Here is a 20,611-nt window from a genome sequence, read left to right as displayed (position 1 = left end):
CACGTTTTGCATTTGGAATGTTTAAATGCAAGGATTTCCCCCTGGTGTTTTTTTTTAAAGCTGCGGTGCTTCCTTGGACTGGTAGCAAGTGAAGATTAGCATATCACCACAGCAAGGAAGAAAAATACTTCTTCTGTTTCTCCCCTCCTGATCCCCAAAGGGGTGGGGTGGGGGGCAGGAAGGACAAACTTTCCCAAAGTCTAAGCCATGTACTTGATCTTTCCAGTACAATAAGGCTAGAGATGCCAATAGCAGCTTCTAGGTGTCAGGGGCGAATCAGCCATGAATCAACTTGCACTGGACACCCATATGTAAGTGTGTATAACATGCCCCAGCTTGGAAACTCTAAATTAAGACATTATGGGGACGCAACAGACACCCAGATATTAGATAATGAAGCAAGGTAGGCTAGAAGATAAATTCTTTGTTTAGTTTTAGGCTGGCTGTTCAAACGGCTCCACACATTGTTTTTAAACTTTTCTCCTGCTCTTAATTCTGCTGTGTGTGATGTTTTAACATTTTAAAACAATTTCTTAAACTCTGTTTTTAAGTTTTAATTGCGAGTTACTTTGGGTGCCTGTGACGTTCATCGGCCTATTTCATTTAAATATTTAAATGTAAATATTTGCCAAGTTGTTGTTTATATTATGCATACAGTTCCAGGTAGTAAGTAGGCCTCAGTGTACTCACAATTTATATCCACAAGTTAAGTTTTGCCAGCTTCAGCTGGTTTGCCAACTATGGCCTCTCGTGGAGAGGGACAGCTTCGCCTTAGCAGTACAGGCATTGGTAACTTCAAGATTGGATTACTGCAATGCGCTCTATGTGGGGCTGCCCTTGAAGCTGCTCCGGAAGCTGGAGCTAGTGCAGAATGCTGCAGCTCGGCTGTTGTCTGGAGCTGCCCAGTCCCAGCATGTAACTTCTCTGCTGAGGGTACTGCACTGGCTGCCGATTCGCTACCGGGCCAGGTTTAAGGTTCTTGTACTTGTGTACAAAGCCCTAAACAACTTGGGACCAGAGAGCGCCTTCTCCCCTACCAACCTGCCTGGTCACTGAGGTCATCCGAGGGCCTGCTCCTGGTGGTTCCACATAGACCCATCCTCCTATTGGAGCCCACCAGGGGAAGAGCCTTCAGCGTGGTGGCGCCCCTCCTGTTGAATTCCCAGCCTCTGGAGGTCAGGCAGGCTCCAACCTTGTACTCCTTTCGGCGCCTCCTGAAAAAATCTTTATTCCAAGAAGCCTTTCCTTAATGACCAGCCACGGTTCACTGTACATTTTGTTGCTTTTAAAATCTATTTTAAAGTGTTTATTCTGTTTTTATTTAATTTTATCTTGTACACCGCTCCGAAATTTTGAATGGGGAGCGGTATATAAATATTGTAAATAAATAAATAAAGAAATAAGTTTGTAAGGGGGTTGAATGCCTGAGTGCTGATTGGATGGTGGTGGAGGGGGAGTGCTTAGATTGGCTGTGTGAGAGTGGAAGGAGCTAAAGAAATGTAGCTGTTTATATAAAGAGAGTTAAGTGAATGGTAGAAGTGGGGTAGAGAAAAGTGGATGATGATATGAAGGAAGTGTAGGATTATATGAGAGAAGTAGATGATTTTATAAGACTAAGTGTCATGTATACCCCTACTGCGCTGGTGTTTGGAGCAGGTGACCCAGGAAATCAATAAGAAACAGATTCTGATTCAGAAGATGCCGAGCTGGTTGGGGGGGAGGAGTTCACACGGGAGAGCCTCCAGGTGCGAATGCGCCCCTCCCAGAGTCTGTCTCCTCAAGGCCAGATCCTATGCTCTCAGGAGACGGGGGGGGGGAATCCACACGTCGTTCTCAGGGCGCTTCTATCTGCCCCCAGTGCACCCCAAAAACGATCGTGTAACTTGCCTGTAAAAGAGACGAGGAAGAAGTGTCCTTGCTGTCACCGCCGCCGCCACCCAACTCCCTCCTCGCCGGCCGGCGAGGAGAGCTCGGCTGAAGAAGGAGGAGTGGTGAGCAGAAGAAGCTCTCCACCCCGCCTTCTTCCCCCGAGCTCTCCGAGCCGGCCAGCGAGGAGGGAGTTGGGTGGCGGCGGCGGCGGCAGCGGCAAGGACACTTCTTCCTCGTCTCTTTTACAGGCAAGTTACATGATCGTTTTCGGGGTGCACTGGGGGCGGATGGAAGCGCCCTGAGAATGACGTGCGGATTCCCCCAGGGAGTCAACTTCCGGGGGTGAACATTCCAAAACATTACTAGATGCTAGGAATCGCAGGAAGTTAAAACGTTCAGCGAGATTAGCAGCAAAGAGACAGTCGGAGAGATTGCGTGAGAAGGCGTCCACGCCTCCTCCTCCACCTTGAAGCTTAGGACATTTGAAAAGCCTTTTCTTTCCTTTGAATGGTCAATTGTTTTGCTCAGTCTGCAGAGCATTGCCTAGGGGGGATTTTCCCATAAAGGTGCCTAGTTTGTGTTACAGAAGTGTTAATTGTTTGCAATAAAGCTTTGTGGAGTGGCCTCGGAACTTTCCTTGGTTTTGACTCCTTGGGGACGCTTGGGCAGCTGCATCACAAGACACCAAAGATAGTTTATATAAACAGTCGTATTATATAGTAGAACTTTGTAAGAAAAAACTGACAAAAATCTTGTAACTATATGCATTTAAACTGAAGAAATCAATAAGCTCATGTACACGCACTTACTTATATTAATAAATTCCAATTAATTAAAATAACTGGTGTGGTCTGTAGAAGAGTGACTGAAGAGAAAACAATTAATGGTGGCAGCTGAATGGGAAAATGAGAGCTAGGTTGCTGGGCTGTGGAGCTGTGGGGCCTAAAGAATAAAGGTGAGACAGGAGCAGCAGCAGTAGGCCAAAGTCTTCACACTGGTCATTAGCACAGAGGGGATTACAATGGTCCTGAATGCTAGTGGCATATATAGTCCTGCCAGGTAGCTTGTGAGCATCTCAGGTGAAGCCAAGGCAACACAGGTAGGCAAGACATCACAGTGCCCTATTTGGGCCAAAAGGCAATGCATAAATAAACTATCAGCATCCATCTACCTCCAAATCCACCCCAAATGCAAACGTCTTGCACTGATTCCAGAAAAACATCTGTGTCTTAGGCCCAATTAATGTATTACCTTGGCAGCATGGTTGTGGCCTCATGGTCTGCTTCCATGCTTGGATCTCATGCGTACTTAGCTGCATCTTGGAATACAGGGGTACTTTCCACATTAGCATCCCATCTCCCCTTCCCATGATGTTGGAATGAGATTAACAAAGCATCCTACATTATGGGTGTAAGATGTAGCACCCTAGATTATAGATGCAAAGTGTGAGCCAGGAATTGGAGAAAGTTTTGTGGTATCAATTATGCTGCAAAATCAATGTATGAATTAGATCTTCTGCTCAATTTTTATCTCATATGTATTTTTGAGCACAACTGTGCAGGAGCATATGATGGCAGAAATGCTGGGAAGAGTATTTAGACATGAGTGCAGGTGGCCTATACTGAGCAGGTGGATGTAAGGCTGCTTCAGTTTGCCATATGCTTTATACAGACCCTGAAGCAAAATAAGCCTTTTTATAATTCTTAAGGTTCAAGAAGGGCTGCAATTCCAGCAGGGGATAAGAAAATAATAAATACCATTGTACAGTCTTATTTAGAGTCTCAATTTAGTCTAGATAGATAAACTCAGACTGGAACAGTTGCAAAGAAGAAAAGCTGAATGACTGTTGGGTTGGAGAGCCTTATATGCAGAATGTGTCAAAAGCCCTGTCTCTATGTCTTAAAAAACAACAACCAGGGAAATGTGATTATTACATTCTACAGCTTTGTCAGTGGAAGAGCTATTTACATTAACCCTATTTATCATTGGTCTCCAAAAGTACAAGAAGTACTTCCCTCAAAAGGCATGAATAATATTGTCTAGGTTGGAGAAGAGCAAGGAATTCCCTTAGGCTCTCGTCCTCCCTTTCCTCTCTCATAAAGGTATGCCCATGGCCTCCATGCACCATGATATTCCATAGGAACTCCCCCACTCCACAACTCTTTGACTTGAGGCTGAGGCCCCTTTTGATCCTTGGAGATGGAGATGAAACATAAGAAAATCCCTACTGGATCAGACTAAAGGCCTATCTAGTCCAGCATGCTGTTCTTTATGCTGTCAGCCAGCCTAGGGTGACCATATGGAAAGGAAGACAGGGCCCCTATATCTTTAACAGTTGTATTGAAAGTGGAATTTCGGTAGGTGTCATTTTATACATGCAGCACCTGGTGAAATTCCCTCTTATCACAACAGTTAAAGCTGTAGGAGCCCTGTCCTCTTTTGTATCTGATAACTCTAGTAAAGCACTTGCAGCTTTAACTGTTGTGATGAAGAGGGAGTTTCATGAGGTGCTGTCTGCATACAAATGACACCTGCTGAAATCCCCCTTTCAATACAACTGTTAAAGATACAGGAGCCCTGTCTTCCTTTTCATATGGTCACCCTAAACCAGCCATCTATGGGAAACCTACAAGCAGGAAATGAGGACAATAAAACTGTCCCACTCATATCCCCAGCAACTGATATACTGAAGCATAGTGCCTTTAATACTGGAGGTGGTGATGTACAGCTATAATGACTAGCCATTGATATCTTAATCCCCCTTAAAAGCCATCCAAGTTGATGGCCACCACTACATCTTGTGGTAGAGAATTCCATAGTTTACCTATGCACTAAGTCCTTCCTTTTAGCTATCCTGAATCTCCCACCATTCAGTTTAATTGGATGACCAGTATTATGAAAGAGGGAGAAAAACTTACATCTGTCCATTTCTCCATAGCACATCATGCATACTTTTATACAAATCTATCACACCCCTTTGTTTTTCTTCTAATAAAACCCCCAACATTGAAATCTTTCCCCATAAGGGAGTTCTTCCAGATCCTAGATAATTTAGGTTGCCCCTTCACTATACATCTCACCTCTACAATATCCCTTTTGATGTGTGTTGACCAGAACTGTCCACTTGTAGCCACTGACTAGTTGGGGCTTTGGAAGAATGTTACAAGTGTTACAAGAAGTTACAAGAAATGTTACAAGAAGAATGTTACAAGTGGGAAGAACCTAACACTTTTTTTAAAAAAAGTTGCTTCAGGAGGCACAATATGACAAAGTTTGAGAATGCCTGGAGTTCCCCCCTGTCTTTTTAATTGTAGGTACAACTACAAATGAATATGATAAATAAATGCAGTTGCCTCATCCAAGGCCCTGAAACCGTTTTAATTTGGTCTGGGGAGGATTTCAGATGATGTAGACTTGTGCTAAGAAAGGCTTCTCTGAGGACCTCTTTTCTTGTGATTTTTCTGAATATAACTTCTTAATATAGATGTGGGATAATGGGGCAAATGGTAACATTTGATTCACTAATTTGGTGGATGCTACACAAGACGTGGTCTTCAAATGGCTCTGTGTATCATGCTGTGAGTTTACAGGTGGCAACTATGGAAGAAATAGACTTTGGTATCTAGCCAACATTCTTAAGACTATTTCACACATTACACAGGCGGTAAGCCCACATTTGCTACCAAGTACACACTCAACAATGGATTTTATTTCAGCAAGCCTTCTTAGAACATTTTTTTTCTGGCAGCTTTGATTCTTGCTGCTTAAAGCTGCTGAGTTAAATTGCCATTTTAGGATATATTGTAAGCTGCTTGTGTTCCTCAGTAGAAAAGAAGGATAGAATTTAACAAAAATAACTACAACAGGATAGGGTTTTGGAAAGGCGGACAGGGCTCCTGTATCTTTAACAGTTACATAGAAAAGGGAATTTCAGCAGGTGTCATTTGTATATATGCAACGCCTTGTGAAATTCCCTCTTCATCACCACAGTTAAAGCTGCATGTCCTGCCCTCTTTTCATCTGGTCAATTAGGGCAGGGCTCCTGCAGCTTTAACTGTGGTGATGAAGAGGGAATTTCACCAGGACCTGCATATATACAAGTGACACCTGCTGAAATTTCCTTGTCTGTTCAACTGTTAAAGATACAGGAGCCCTGTCCTCCTTTTCATATGGTCACCCTACACAACAGTTAAAGCCGCAGGAGCCCTGCCCTCTTGATTAGATACAAAAGAGGGCAGGGCTCCAGCAGCTTTAACTGTTGTGATGATGAAGGGGGATTTTCAACAGGTGCCGCATAACACCTGGTGAAATTGACAATGATACTTGCTGAAATTCCCTTTTCTATGCAAGTGTTAAAGATACAGGAGCTCTGACCTCCTTTTCACCCTACCCCCACAGAGACAGACATTTGCTGAGTGCCCATGCTGAGCAGAGCAGGTGATGCAGCACTTCAGAGAGTCCAGATGATGGCAATAGGGTGACTGGTAGAGATGGGGGGAATGTCCTGTAGCGGCATCAGGGGATGCAGTGATGGCAGTGGGTGGGATGCAACAAGAGGGTGGGATGTGAAGAGGTGGGAGGTTGGAGCACATGGCAGACACAATGGGAGTGGGGCACGATGGGTGGGTGGGTGGGTATGGGATGGGTTGGGCCCCCGTGGCAGGAGGGATGAAGGGGGTAGAAATGGGGTGGTACCACTGTGTGTGTGTCCTAGGTAAGTGTATTTAGGATTGCAGCCTTAGTCTCTAGAGTTACTCCATGTATATCCACCTCCTCTCTTAAACCCACCTTCTGCTTCAGTGTGTCTAATTTTTCTTTGTACCTTTTGTCTTTTAAGAAGAGCTGATTCTTTTCCAGCCTTCTCATCCACACTAACTGCTGCTACCACTTTGCTCTCATTTCACAGTGACAGATTGTAATGGCACAAACAGAAGGGGAGGTGGCGTTGGGGAAGAAGGAGGCATTCATTTAGAATTTCAGCCCGTATGGAACAGCAAGGGGAAGTTTTATAACAGCCTGATTCTGATATTTCCCCATCTCACTTTTGTGGGTTTAAGATCCCAAACCCTTCTACATACATCCATATAATACACACACACACACACACACACACACACACACACACACACACACGGGTGACCATATCTTTAACAGTTGTGCAGAAGAGGGAATTTCAGCAGGGGTCATTTGTATGCATGCAGCACCTAGAGAAATTCCCTCTTCAACACCACAGCTATACTAGAGTGACCAAATTCCAAAGAGGGCAGGGCTCCTGCAGCTTTAACTATTGTGATGAAGAGGGGATTTCACCAGGTGTGGCATGCATACAAATGACACCTGCTGAAATTCCCTTTTCAATACAACTATTAAAGATGCAGGAGTCTTGTGCACACACCTTGGGAAAATAGATGGGAAGATGTAAATTGGATACTTGAAAGGTGGTTCATCAGGCCTTAGGCCTCTTTAATTCAAGTGTCTTTCCCATTTCTTAAGAAAGAAAAAGCATAGTCCATGAGCAAGAAGACACTGAAAAGTGTCTCATGTTCAACTACATTAACATGAAGATAAATGTGTTTATTTATTTATTTATTTATTTATTTATTACATTTTTATACCGCCCAATAGCCGAAGCTCTCTGGGCGGTTCACAAAAATTAAAATCATCATAAAACAACCAACAAGTTAAAAATACAAATACAAAATACAATATAAAAAGCACAACCAGGATAAAACCACGCAGCAAAATTGATATAAGGTTAAAATACAGAGTTAAAACAGTATAATTTAAATTTAAGTTAAAATTAAGTGTTAAAATACTGAGTGAATAAAAAGGTCTTCAGCTGGCGACGAAAGGAGTACAGTGTAGGCGCCAGGCGGACCTCTCTGGGGAGCTCATTCCACAACCGGGGTGCCACAGCGGAGAAAGCCCTCCTCCTAGTAGCCACCTGCCTCACTTCCTTTGGCAGGGGCTCACGGAGAAGGGCCCCTGTAGATGATCTTAAGGTCCGGGTAGGTACATATGGGAGGAGGCGTTCCTTCAAATAACCTGGCCCCAAACCGTTTAGGGCTTTAAATGTCAATACCAGCACTTTGAATCGGGCCCGGACCTGGACTGGCAGCCAATGAAGTTGTAAAAGGACTGGCGTAATGTGATCTCGCCAGCCAGTCCCTGTTAGTAAACGGGCTGCCCTGTTTTGTACCAGCTGAAGCTTCCGGACCGTTTTCAAAGGCAGCCCCACGTATAACGCATTGCAGTAATCCAAACGAGAGGTTATCAGAGCATGGATAACTGTAGCTAGGCTATCACTGTCCAGATAAGGGCGCAGTTGGTATATCAGCCTAAGCTGATAAAAGGTGCTCTTTGCCACTGAGTTCACCTGTGCCTCAAGTGACAGTTCTGGATCGAAGAGCACCCCCAAACTACGGACCCGATCCTTTAGGGAGAGTGCAACCCCGTCCAGGACAGGGCAAACATCACCTCGCCGGACAAATGAACCACCCGCTAACAGTACCTCCGTCTTGTCTGGATTGAGTCTCAGTTTGTTAGCCCTCATCCAGTCCATTACCGTGCCCAGGCACTGGTTCAGAACAGTCACTGCCTCACCTGGGTTTGATGAAAAGGAAAGGTAGAGCTGGGTGTCATCCGCATATTGATGACACCTCAGTCCACATCTCCGGATAACCTCCCCCAGCGGCTTCATGTATATGTTAAACAGCATAGGGGATAAAATAGAGCCCTGCGGAACCCCATGGCTTAGGAGCCACGGCACAGAGCAATAATCCCCCAGCACCACCTTCTGGAATCGGCCATCCAAGTAGGAGCGGAACCACTGCAACGCAGTACCTCCAACTCCCAGCTCAGACAACCTATCCAGAAGGATACCATGGTCGATGGTATCGAAGGCCGCTGAGAGGTCCAGGAGAACCAACAGGGTCGCACTCCCCCTGTCTCTCTCCCGACAGAGGTCATCCCACAGGGCGACCAAGGCAGTTTCTGTTCCAAAACCAGGCCTGAAACCCGATTGAAATGGATCTAGATAATCCGTTTCATTCAAGAGTGCCTGGAGTTGTCCTGCAACCACCCGCTCAAGCACCTTGCCCAGGAAAGGGATATTAGCCACCGGCCTGTAGTTGTTAACATCTTCCGGGTCCAGATTAGGCTTCTTCAGGAGTGGTCTAATTACCGCCTCTTTTAAAGAGGCCGGCACCACTCCCTCTCTCAAGGAGGCATTTACAACCTCCTGGACCCAGCCGGCGATCCCCTCCTTATTTGATGTAATGAGCCACGAGGGGCAAGGGTCAAGCACACAGGTGGTCGACCGGACTTGGCCAAGCACCTTGTCCACATCCTCGGGCCTCAATAACTGAAACTCATCCAATAAAACTGAGCCGGACGGCGCTCTGAACGCCTCTACTAGTGGTGCTGCATTAAGTGTGGTGTCCAATTCATGACGAATCTGAGCGACTTTATCTTCAAAGTGCCGTGCAAACTCGTCACAGCGTGCTACCGAGGGTTCAACTATCTCACGCCCTGGCCCAGAGTGTAACAGGCCACGAACCACTCGGAAAAGCTCCGCCGGACGACACCGAGAAGACGCAATGCTGGTGGAAAAGAACTGCCTCTTTGCCACCCTCACCGCCACAGAGTAGGCTCGATAATGAGCTCTAGCCCGTGTTCGATCAGACCCAGCACAAGTTTTCCTCCACCTGCGTTCTAGCCGTCTCCCCTCTTGCTTCATCGCCCTCAGCTCAGATGTATACCAAGGAGCTGACCGGGCTCTGCTCAGAGGGAGAGGACGCTTGGGCGCGATCGTGTCAACCGCCCGAGTCATCTCTGCATTCCACAGAGCGACCTGGGCTTCGACAGGAGCACCGGCCATATCAGCAGGAAAATCCCCCAGAGCCCTCTGGAATCCATCGGAGTCCATTAGCCTCCGGGGGCGGACCATTTTAGTAGGCCCCCCACCCTTGCAGAGGGGAAAGGCCGCCGAGAGTCTAAACCTCAGTAGGAAGTGATCCGACCATGACAAGGGGGTAGATGTTAGTTCCCCCACTTCCAGATCACCATCCTCCTGTCCAGTCGAGAAAACCAGATCAAGCGTGTGTCCCTTTGCATGTGTTGGGCCGATGACATGTTGAGACAGCCCCATGGTTGTCATGGCAGCCATGAAGTCCTGAGCCGCTCCGGATACAGCAGCCTCGGCATGGAAGTTGAGATCCCCCAGAACCACCATCCTGGGGGTCCTCAACACCAGGTCCGAGACAACCTCCGTCAGCTCAGGCAGGGAGACTGTTGGGCAGCGGGGTGGACGGTACACCAGCAGAATCCCTAATCTGTCTCGAGTACCCAACACACAGTACAAACACTCCAGACCAGCACTCGACTGAACAGGAAGCCTAGAGAGGGAGATTGTATTCCTATAGACCACGGCAACCCCCCCTCCCCGGCCCTCGAGTCTGTGCTGGTGCTGCACCGAGTACCCAGGAGGGCAGAGCTGGGTGAGAGCAACCCCACCCAGTTCACCCACCCAGGTCTCAGTGATGCATACCAGGTCAGCCCCCTCATCCACAATCAAATCATGGATGAGGGAGATTTTTTTCTTTATTCTGCTCCCATTTCAGAATATTAAATTTGTCTTTCATGTCTTACTGCATTTTTCAGCAGCAGTAGCGTGTAATGGAAGAATGCTTCAGACTACTGGATTCAAGCAGTTTTAGTGCAGCTTGGTACTTCCAGACACAGTACCAATCAAAAGACCCAGTTCATACATCATGCCAATATCTGGTCTGTTTAACCCAGGTATTGCAGGGACAAGCTGCACACTCATTGTTTCTGCTTTTAATTAACAATCCAGGAACACCCTATTCCTGGGTTGTTTTGTGACATGTGAACCAGGAAACTCTGGGTTGTTTATGGATTAAACAACCCAGAGTTAACCCAACCACAAACCATCAGGAATTGGGTTAACACTGGATGGCTTAAGCCATAAACAAAGCAGAGTTCCAGATTCACATGTCACTTCTGTTAATTAAAAGCAGAAATTACAAGAGCATGGGAAGCAGCATGCTCAACGCTTTGTCCTCAGCAATTCCTGAGTTAAACCAGTCTTGCTTTTCCTCTTTAATGGATTTTCTGTAGAGAAGTGATGGGAAAACATGGGGTGGGTGGGTGGGTTACAAGTAGAAGACAATGTCATCTGGACCCCTCCACCCCATAACTTTATGTGAATGAGGCAGGGCAATTGCACAACAAAATCTTCATCTGTGAAGAACCCTTTGACTCTGTAAGAACACATACTGCTTTCATGCAGTTGTTAGTTGCTTCCTCAACATCTCAAGGACACAGGGATGAGCTAGGTCCAGAAGACAAGCTGAGATAGATGTTTTGTACTGCACCAATCAAGTTTTTTTGCCGTAGATTTTTCAGGCAGTTTATAACTTTCATAGATGCTGGGGGTGGGGGGAGGTTTCTTTCGTTTACTGGGTGACCCCCTTCCTTGCAAGGATCTCAGCCACCAAGAATTATAGATAGGCTGCCACCACAGGCTGATTCTGGTATGAATACTCTAGGCTGCTTGGGGAGTTTCTAGTCCCTATTGTCAAGGATCCTACATTTCAGCTTAGCCCTGGGGTGTGTGTATGTGTGATGGAAGGGAATCAAATAAAAAGCAAGGCACTTTTGTTTTTACATTTCCAAAACCCAGAGAACGCCAAATTTTACAAAACAGGTGAATTATCCTTGGAGCACAAGAGAGTAGATTAACAACCATGCAGTCTTTAACACATGGGGAAGATTTTAGTGAGAAATTATTTTTAAAACAATGCAACCAAATGTCAGAGTAGAAAGAGCAGTCTATTTGGGAAAAGGGGAGGGAAACGAAGAAAAGAAGAAGGCAAGCATCACATACACAGGGTAACAAATAAAAGCAAAAAGTCAGTCTAACTTGGCCAGTTCATTTTAGCTACTTGACTAAACCTTGGGTTTTAGAGGATGTGCAGAGTTCCTTATAGAACAGCTGGGATGAGAGATGGCATCTTGGACTCCTGTTTGGATGGTTCCAAGAGACAAAATGCTTAGATGAGGCTCCACCTATTTATGGGAATTTGAAAGAAGTAAAAGCCGGTCTTCTGAGTGAGAGGGAATTTTTATTTTGTCTGATGGTGAGAACAGATACATTTCTGACGCCAGTAGTCTAGGTAGCCTGTCAGTAATTTATATAAAGGTTCCTTCCACCTCTTTAAGAACTCTGACCTTACATTATAAGAAGACTGGCTAGTTTCAGTTCACATAGGTAGTGTGAAAAACAGATTAAATTTAGGGTATATGTAGGGTACCCTAAATTCCCACCTCATCACAGCAGTTAAAACTGCAGGAGCCCTGCCCAGCATGACCAGATAAAAAGAGGACAGGGCTCCTGCAGCTTTAACTGCTGTGATGATGAAGAGGGAATTTCATCAAGTGCTGCATGCAAACAAATGACACCTAAAGCTTTTAAAACTTGATGTTGTGCAGACTTCTACTGTTACTTTCTACTGTTAGTTTTTCCCTACCCTGTGCCTGCTTACCCTACCCTGTACCTGTTTGCATTCTCTTCCCCTCCTTATTGTTTTACTATGATTTTATTAGATTGTAAGCCTATGCAGCAGGGTCTTGCTATTTACTGTTTTACTCTGTACAGCACCATGTACATTGATGGTGCTATATAAATAATAATAATAATAATAATAATAATAATAATAATAATAATAACTGCTAAAGATACAGAAGCCGTCCTCTTTTTCATATGATAACCCTAGGTATATATTGCCTAATAAAAGACAAGATAACTGTTTGTTGCAGACTTCCAGAGGATTTATCTGACCACAGAACTCTAAGGGGCACTGTTGCTCTATGTGGAATATAGAGTCCCTTACAGTAATAAATAAATTGTTCTTAGTTAAGCATTGGCATGTGACAAATTGTCTTTTCTGTTCCCATAATAATAAGACGTCTTCCTGGGGCTGTGAATTTTTCTAGATGAGGCTGTTTAATCTCATCTTCTGGATTCTTTGCAGGATTAAGATCATAACTCTTCACAAAGTCTTCTCCTTCTTCTTCTCCTTCTCCTTCTTCTTGTAAAATCTCAACTAAAACCCCAAAGGCAATAAACTCCAAAAGCCCAGGCAAGTGTGATTCTGCAAGTCCTTTCCTATTCGCCATCTCTGCTTTTCTCATCCATAAACCAGCTGCTCAGAAGCAATCCCTAAGGGATGGAGAGGAGGAGTGGTCCATGGCCAGGAGAATCACTCTTGGGCCAGATCTACACCTTGTGTCAAATCATTAAGAATGTGGAACAAAAAGTAGGATCTAACACCATGAAAGCTGTATATGGAATGTGGATTGTGCCCCAACAGTTATCAGTGCACTTCAATACTGCTATAAAGCAGTAGTGTAGATCTAGCCTTGCTTGCCTAGGCTCATGGAATCTATCACCTGCCGGACTGTATTTGTTGTTGTTCCATTTATTTATTTATTTTAAATTAGAAACCTTTTCATTTTGTACAATGGAGAAAGAGAACATAAAAGAAAAACAATAGCAGCATTCATAGGATCATGAAATTTGTTCCGGTTTCGTGAAGTTGCTCTGAATAATAAATCATAAGCTTGCACAATATCCACAAAAAGGATATTTGTAGAGTTGAAAAGGTTCAGTAAAAGGGCAACCAAAATGATCACGAGGCTGACTACAAATGTGACTACAAGGAAAGGTTACAATGTTTGAGGTGTTTTGGCCCAGAAAAAAGGCGAGAAAGGGGGCTATATAGAGGTGTATAATTATAGAGGTATATGGAGAAAGTGGATAGGGAGAGGTTTTTCTCCCCTCTTCAAATACAGTAACAGAACCCTGAAGCTGTTTGTTGGGAGATTTGGGACAGACAAAAAGAAGTACTTTCCCACAGAACGTGTAATTAAACTCTGGTTTTCCATCACAAGGTATGGTGATGGCTACCAACTTAGGGCCAAAGTAGAAGTCCGCTTGATACATGGAGCCAGTGGATACCTTTTAGTAAGCATTCTAGCTGTAGGGTTTGCTCCAATCACTCTCAGGAGAGGGTGGTGGTGGAAGAAATAAGCCTCCACTTCCTGCATGCTGCAACCAAGTATGACCCCCCTCCCCCTATTGAGGGAAACATGATATATAGCTGCATGCCATGTAGCCACTGAACATTTAGTTTGCCTCTTAGAAGACTTTAAAAGGGGATTAGGCTATCAATGGCTACTAGTCCAGGATGAGAGGCACCATGCTTCTGAATACCATTTGCTGGGAAACAGAAGCAATATGTATAGCCAAATGCAAGTTCTGTGAGGAAAGTCTCATTTTATGTATTATCTTGCACCAATTCTCACTTTATCTTAGCAGCCCCATATGCAATTATTATTATTTTCTCTTGGCTTTCCTCTGGCACTGAAAAAGGAGCAGACATCCTTAGTTTGCAAAAGAAACATGGGTCCAGACTTTGCCACAAAACACTATTCCCCCCTTCCCTCTAGGTACAATGTTCTCCCCATCTTCTTGGGAAATAAAATACAGTGAACACCTGTCTTGTGTGTTGGAAAAGACAGTGGGCATACCTGAGGAGAATATATTGTCCTGCTCTGCCACCAAACTTGGGGGTCTGAAGAAACACCAACCCATCCATATAAATAATACTTAGGATTTTAAAGTGTTCATAGAACCATAAAATTTGTAGGGATCTATGGAGACTTACATACTTATCATGTAACCTACCCCTTATCACAAACCTAGGAGACAGGCTTGTGTTATTATTGTTCCTATATTACAGATGGGGGGGTTCTGAGAGAGAGAACCTTGCCCCCTAAGAACGTGTAAACCTGAGCCACGTCTTCTCTTGCCAAAGAAGTTACAGCGTGACAATAATCCTGACATAGTTGCCAGCATTTTCTCAGCTGCTTCAAATGCCACAAGACAAAAGCCTTCTCCAGTGCTCCTCAGCCATTCTCCACAACATTTGTCAGATGAAAGAGGAACATTTGTTTCTTCACTAGGTGAGAGAATAGTTCCTTATGCTGGAGTACACAGGGCAAACAAGTTGCTTCCCTCAGTGGCAGCTGACACAACTCACTTGAGATTTTTTGAAACCTATACTTAATTTATATTAACCACCCAGGAAAGATTTTTTGGGAAAATACTACTAAGAGTAATCTAATTAATGCTGCACGTTACATGTGGATTTCAAACAGAATACATTAGATGTGGCAAAAATCCAAGGAAGATGTGATTTGACTAGACAGATTGTACATTTAGGAGATATGTTCAACATCAGGTAGAGACATTCAGTACTGAATCATTACCATTAACTGATGATAGATTCTCCATCTAGTTAACAGGCTTATCCAGAGGGCAAAGTGAAACAGGACTAAGTGTTTATTATCCTCCTCCAGATTGGCTACATTCCTACACAGGATATGACACAGCAGTGTCATAAGCATACTTACTCAGTTTATGGGGTCTACGCCCAAGTCAATGTGTATACTGTATATTTAGGCTGCTGCATACACAGTTAGGCTGCTTAAATCCCATTTAAATCAATAATATTTAACTTTTCAAAGAACAAGAGTCTTTTGCAGGAAATGGCAGGCCTATGTCAATTGACGTCTAATTAAACTTACCTCATTTCCCAACATCATTATGATGTGTGTTTCTTCACCCTTTACTCCACGTAATTGGCTGCCACTGGTGGGGCTGAAGCCAAAGTCACAAGATGCGTTTGCAACAGCTTAGTCCAGGGATGACACCCTGGGGTATGCTCTTTGCCCTCCTTGCCAACTACAGCAGCACAAACACACACATATTTGAACTTAAGAGCTGATGAGGTTTTCCAAAAGGTAGATTAGAGGAAGAGAAGGTCATGTGAGCATGCCAATAGGATCTCCACTTACATATCACTCAAAAATGAGAAAATGCATCCCCTGCAAAGAGGACAAAAGACGCCACCGATATGCATAAAATTTGCATGTGCTAATTTATAAGTGTAGATGCAAATTTAGGAATAATGGCTAAAATTTTAATAGAAATGCAATACATCCCACCATAGTGAAGAAGTCTGTGAGCATGTGAGTTGTGTTCCTGCTCAGCTTGCTGTTATCGTTCTCTCTTTCTCGAAGTGCCTGTTCTCACATGGGTTAAGTAAACCACAAGGTATAATAGAGTGTGCCAGTGGCCATTTTGATTATTCAAGCCACAACTGCGGTTTGTCATGCGATGTGAACTGGGTGAGGCTGAGTTGAAACCACCCAGAACACATGTGCTGTTACTAGGGTTGTGAGCGGTTTGTTAACCACAGTAACGACCCACCTCTGCCGGGTTTGCACAACACTACAAGCCATGGTTGTGGCTTGAATATTCCAAACCTGCTTGGCATTAAAGAAGTCACAGTAGTGTGTGAATCAGGTGTTTCTCTTTCATGAACAAACATGCATGCATGTGCACACACACACACACACACACACACACACACACACACACACACAGAGTCAACTGCATAAATTATTGACCAACTGGAGGGAAATTGTGAGGGGGGGGGTTAGAAACAGTAAATAGAATGAGGAGACAAATTAGGTGGGAAAGATTATGCTTAGCGAGAGAGTGCTGCAATGATGAGGCTGTAGAAGTCTTGTAAATGCCAACGATAGAAAGGGATTATTTAGGGATTTACATGGCAGGTGCATGAGTAGAAATGCAGTAGAATATGTTAGCTTTGTATTAGGAAGAGCTGCCTGTCAGACTCAGTGACATTAGAGTGTGGAATAGTTCTTGCATAAGTATTAGAAGCTACATCAGCCAGGAATCTTGTATGGTCAGGGAGGCCGGGTTCAAAAGCTTTCTTCATTCTCACTCTCCGTAAATGCAATGGTTGAGCCACGCTTTTTTGGTAATGATGATGATGAAACACTTGCTTCAGTTGTAGGGCCCTGTGCAATAAAACACATTCATAAATGCTCACAGGGGGAGCATTCTGCTCCCAGGAAACTCATTTCATGTACCAAGAAGCCAATAAAATCACAAAGTACCACACTGTAAAGTGTAGAGAAACCAAAGTTCTACATTTAAAGTTCTAGGAAACAGCAATTTCCAGTTCAGCTAAGAGGAAGCTGTTTTTAAGAAGGCGAGCGCAAGATTCTCTTCCTTGGCTGAAGGAGGAGATGCTTGAGAGGATCTATGCCTCGGTGCTAACATGTCTTCTGCCTAGTTTATAAATATTGCAGGGGGTTCAGTGGTGTTGGGGTTCAAAGATTGCCATTCATTCGTAATCAAATCAGAAGTGGTGGTGATTGTCACTTGACAATCTCTGTGAAGATCCATTCATATGTGAAATCCCACTGGCTTTAATTTTCATAGCTGCTTCCCGCCCATCCAGCTGCAGATGGTGAACCTGATAGGAAAAGCACATGATTTGCATGCACCAAGTCAACATTTGAATGCCAACACCTTCAGTTAAAGGATGTCTGTCATCCAAAGTTTTTAAAACTCTGCTCTAATTCGGGGTTGTTGTTGTTTTGGTTGTTTTTTTAAAATCAGGTCTGAGGTCAGCACCAGGGCCTACATGGGCAAGCTGGTGCCCATCAGGACTGGCATGGGTCATCACAGCACTTTTTTTTAAAAAATATTTATATTAAAAACATTTTATTGTCAGGGGGCAGCTGGCTGGGGATGTACATTGTTACTGATGCTCATTTTATTATTTTTACTTTTCTACAATGAAATGGTGCTTTTCGCCAGGCAAATATGTTTAGCAGAAGAAGCAAACACCATTTTAATTCCATGGCGTTATGCTTTCAATGAGTTTAAAATGTGAAACTCTGCATGCTTGATGTTTTATTTTTATATTTTTTAACCGGGGTTGGCAAGCAGCTTTGTTTCTGGTTTTTGTTTCAATGTATCAGGAATGTAGAAGCAGTTGTAAAACATGAAATTGGGGTGCCTTGGATGGCAGAGTGGAGAGAAGAGAAATGTTAATTTATGCTTTATAACTGAAGTGATACATATGGCTATCTAAGGGAGGCTGCCATATAAGACCATTAAGTCCAAGGTATAAAATTACCTAGCTGCAGCACCACTGCATAAATGGAAAACTTGTACTTTGGGCTGAAGAAGCTATAGGCACTTTTAGGCAACTCTCTTGTGCCTAATAATAAGCTAGGGTGACCATATGAAAAGGAGGACAGGGCTCCTGTATCTTTAACAGTTGTATTGAAAAGGAAATTTCAGCAGGTGTCATTTGTATATATGGGGAACCTGGTGAAATTCCCTCTTCATCACCACAGTTAAAGCTGCAGGAGCTATACTAGAGTGACCAGATTTAAAAGAGGGCTGGGCACCTGCAGCTTTAACTGTGGTGATGAAGAGGGAATTTCACCAGGTTCCCCATATGTACAAATGACACCTGCTGAAATTTCCTTTTCAATACAACTGTAAAAGATACAGGAGCCCTGTCCTCCTTTTCATATGGTCACCCTAAATAAGCATCTTCTTTAGAAGAAAAGAAGCGACACAAAAGGTGATTGCTAACAATCTTTTCAGTAATATGTGTTCGTCCCTGAAATAGGTGGAGATGGTGAGCCCCAGCTAACCCTAAAAGATGAGTTGATGTTGATTTTTCTGCTGTTTCAAATGAGTTTGTGCAAGTGCTGTGATTCCTGTTTCTCAGTAGTGCAGCTGTTTTTCAGCACAAAATAACTCCCAAAAAAGAAAGAAAAAGAATGAAGGTTCTTCTTTTAAAAATAATGATTAAAAAATCTATATACCCACCGGGAGACACAGATTAAAAGAAAAGAGCGGAGCAACAAGGAGCAATAGGTGGTGGTGCTCACACATTCATAGCCATTAATGGTCTGCTGGAACTTGTTGTTACAGCACCTCTGGAACAGTGTGAGACTGTTGTCCCCAAGCTCCAAGGCACATTTGCAACACATTGGGGAACAGGCAGAACAAAATTCACACTGCTGGATTCCACATATCTTACTTAACACAAACCTTAATGTGTGCATGTGTGTTTACCTCCAAGTAGAAGCTGAAAAAACTTGGATGAATGGTATCGTGTAGGAAGGCAAACAAGGAATGAGTTGGGGACCTAAAGGCAGGTCTAATGAACGATCAGAAGCACTTGGCTATATACTGTGTGACATGGTAAAACTGAACTGGTCTTACGCTGTTTGTAGGAGATGATTCTCTTCCAGCAGTTGAAGAGCGTCATCACACGGGGAGAAAATCGTGTTTCACTTCTCTGCACTTCCTCATTCTTCCTGGAGGGGAAAGAGGAAGTAAACACAGATCATGTGGCCCAGTCAGAGGCTGTTTTTATTGCATCACTTTTCTTGCACACAGGAGGTGATCGGGGAACATTTTTTTGAAAATAGTCAGATTAAAAAGGGTCTATTTTGCTATGGAAAAACAAGTGGGAGGCGGACGTCGTCTGAAGGACGCATGCACATCCATAAGTGGGCAGTAGCAAGTGGGAGGTAAAATGCTCGTCTGATGAACCTCAGAGTGAGTTTGCTACGAAACAAGAACTAGCCTTTGCTGAGAGGCATCCTTGTTTTGAAACTTAAATGTCAAAAGAAAAGGGTTTGTCAACTTCCACTAGTTCTGCAAATGCCAGAGTGGAGGTTTTCACACACCCAAACATCTCTGTTAGAACTGTTGTTGCTATCTCTGTGAGCCACACCTGCTTAAATGCAAAGTATCTCTAGGTTTGGGGTAGGGATGTGCAAATCAGCAAACCCAGAGTCGCTGAAGATCTCCAAAATCCACCTCGAAACTTGTTCTGTCTCGTGTTCATATCACATTACGAATATTTTGCTATCTGACGACTATTAATTCTCCTTGTACTGGCTGCTTGCTTACATTTTTATTAATAATCCATTGTTACAATGGTAATATCTCACTGAACTAAATGCTATAGCATTGCCCCTGGAACTTCTAATCTCTTGGGAAAACAGGACATACACAAAACGATTAATGGGGGATGTTGCAGTGCTTAAGACATTTCCCCCCTTTAAACTTTGTAATATAAGCAGATTATTCCCAGTTTTAGCCTGGGTGCATAAGTATTTGTGGATACTGTAAAAAATAATTTATACATCAGATCTTCCTAGAGTTCAAGGAAGTAATTTTATTTTCATATGCAATAATCATTTCCAAACTGGTCACAGGAGCTTGTGAGATAATCGCAGAAGGTGGCTGGGGAACTTAGATTTCTTAGGCTGCAAGTTTGTGAATCCTATGGAATTCTGTGGGGCTTATTTCTGAGTAGGCATGTATAGGAGTGCACTTTTAAGGGCATTGAAAGATAACAGTTCTGTCACAAGCTGGCAATGGATCAAGCATGTTCAAATTTCCATTGCCACATGCCTCATGGTAAAAGATTTAAGCACCTTTAATTCAATTTATCTTGAGGTCTCCTGTACCACTGGCATTGCATCCATTGCTGCCTGGGTTTGCATGTCATAATTCCCCAGGTTTGCATGTAATGAGAAGCTGCTATGGGCGAATTTCCACGTGGGGTTTCTCATTGTGGAATATTTGAACTTCAACGGGGCATGCCATAGCTTATTGTTACATGCTACCCTAGCAAGAGTGGGTTGTTGGGGTGGTTGACAAGCCACAAACAACCCTAAAACAGCCCATGAATTCTAGGTGGCTTGAATTCTAGATGCCTAGCAACCACTACAAGAAGCCCCA

At 43.8% G+C, this 20,611-nt stretch overlaps 1 protein-coding gene across 2 annotated transcripts in view; it reads left to right on the top strand.

The window, feature by feature from the left end:
- CAMK2A (calcium/calmodulin dependent protein kinase II alpha) overlaps positions 1-20,611 on the top strand; it is a 134,347-nt gene that overhangs the window by 53,174 nt on the left and 60,562 nt on the right. The window lies entirely within an intron of this gene.

Source organism: Elgaria multicarinata, chromosome 3, assembly GCF_023053635.1.
Source record: "Elgaria multicarinata webbii isolate HBS135686 ecotype San Diego chromosome 3, rElgMul1.1.pri, whole genome shotgun sequence".
In the NCBI taxonomy this organism is placed as follows: domain Eukaryota; kingdom Metazoa; phylum Chordata; class Lepidosauria; order Squamata; family Anguidae; genus Elgaria; species Elgaria multicarinata.
This window is presented reverse-complemented; position numbering and strand designations above follow the sequence as displayed.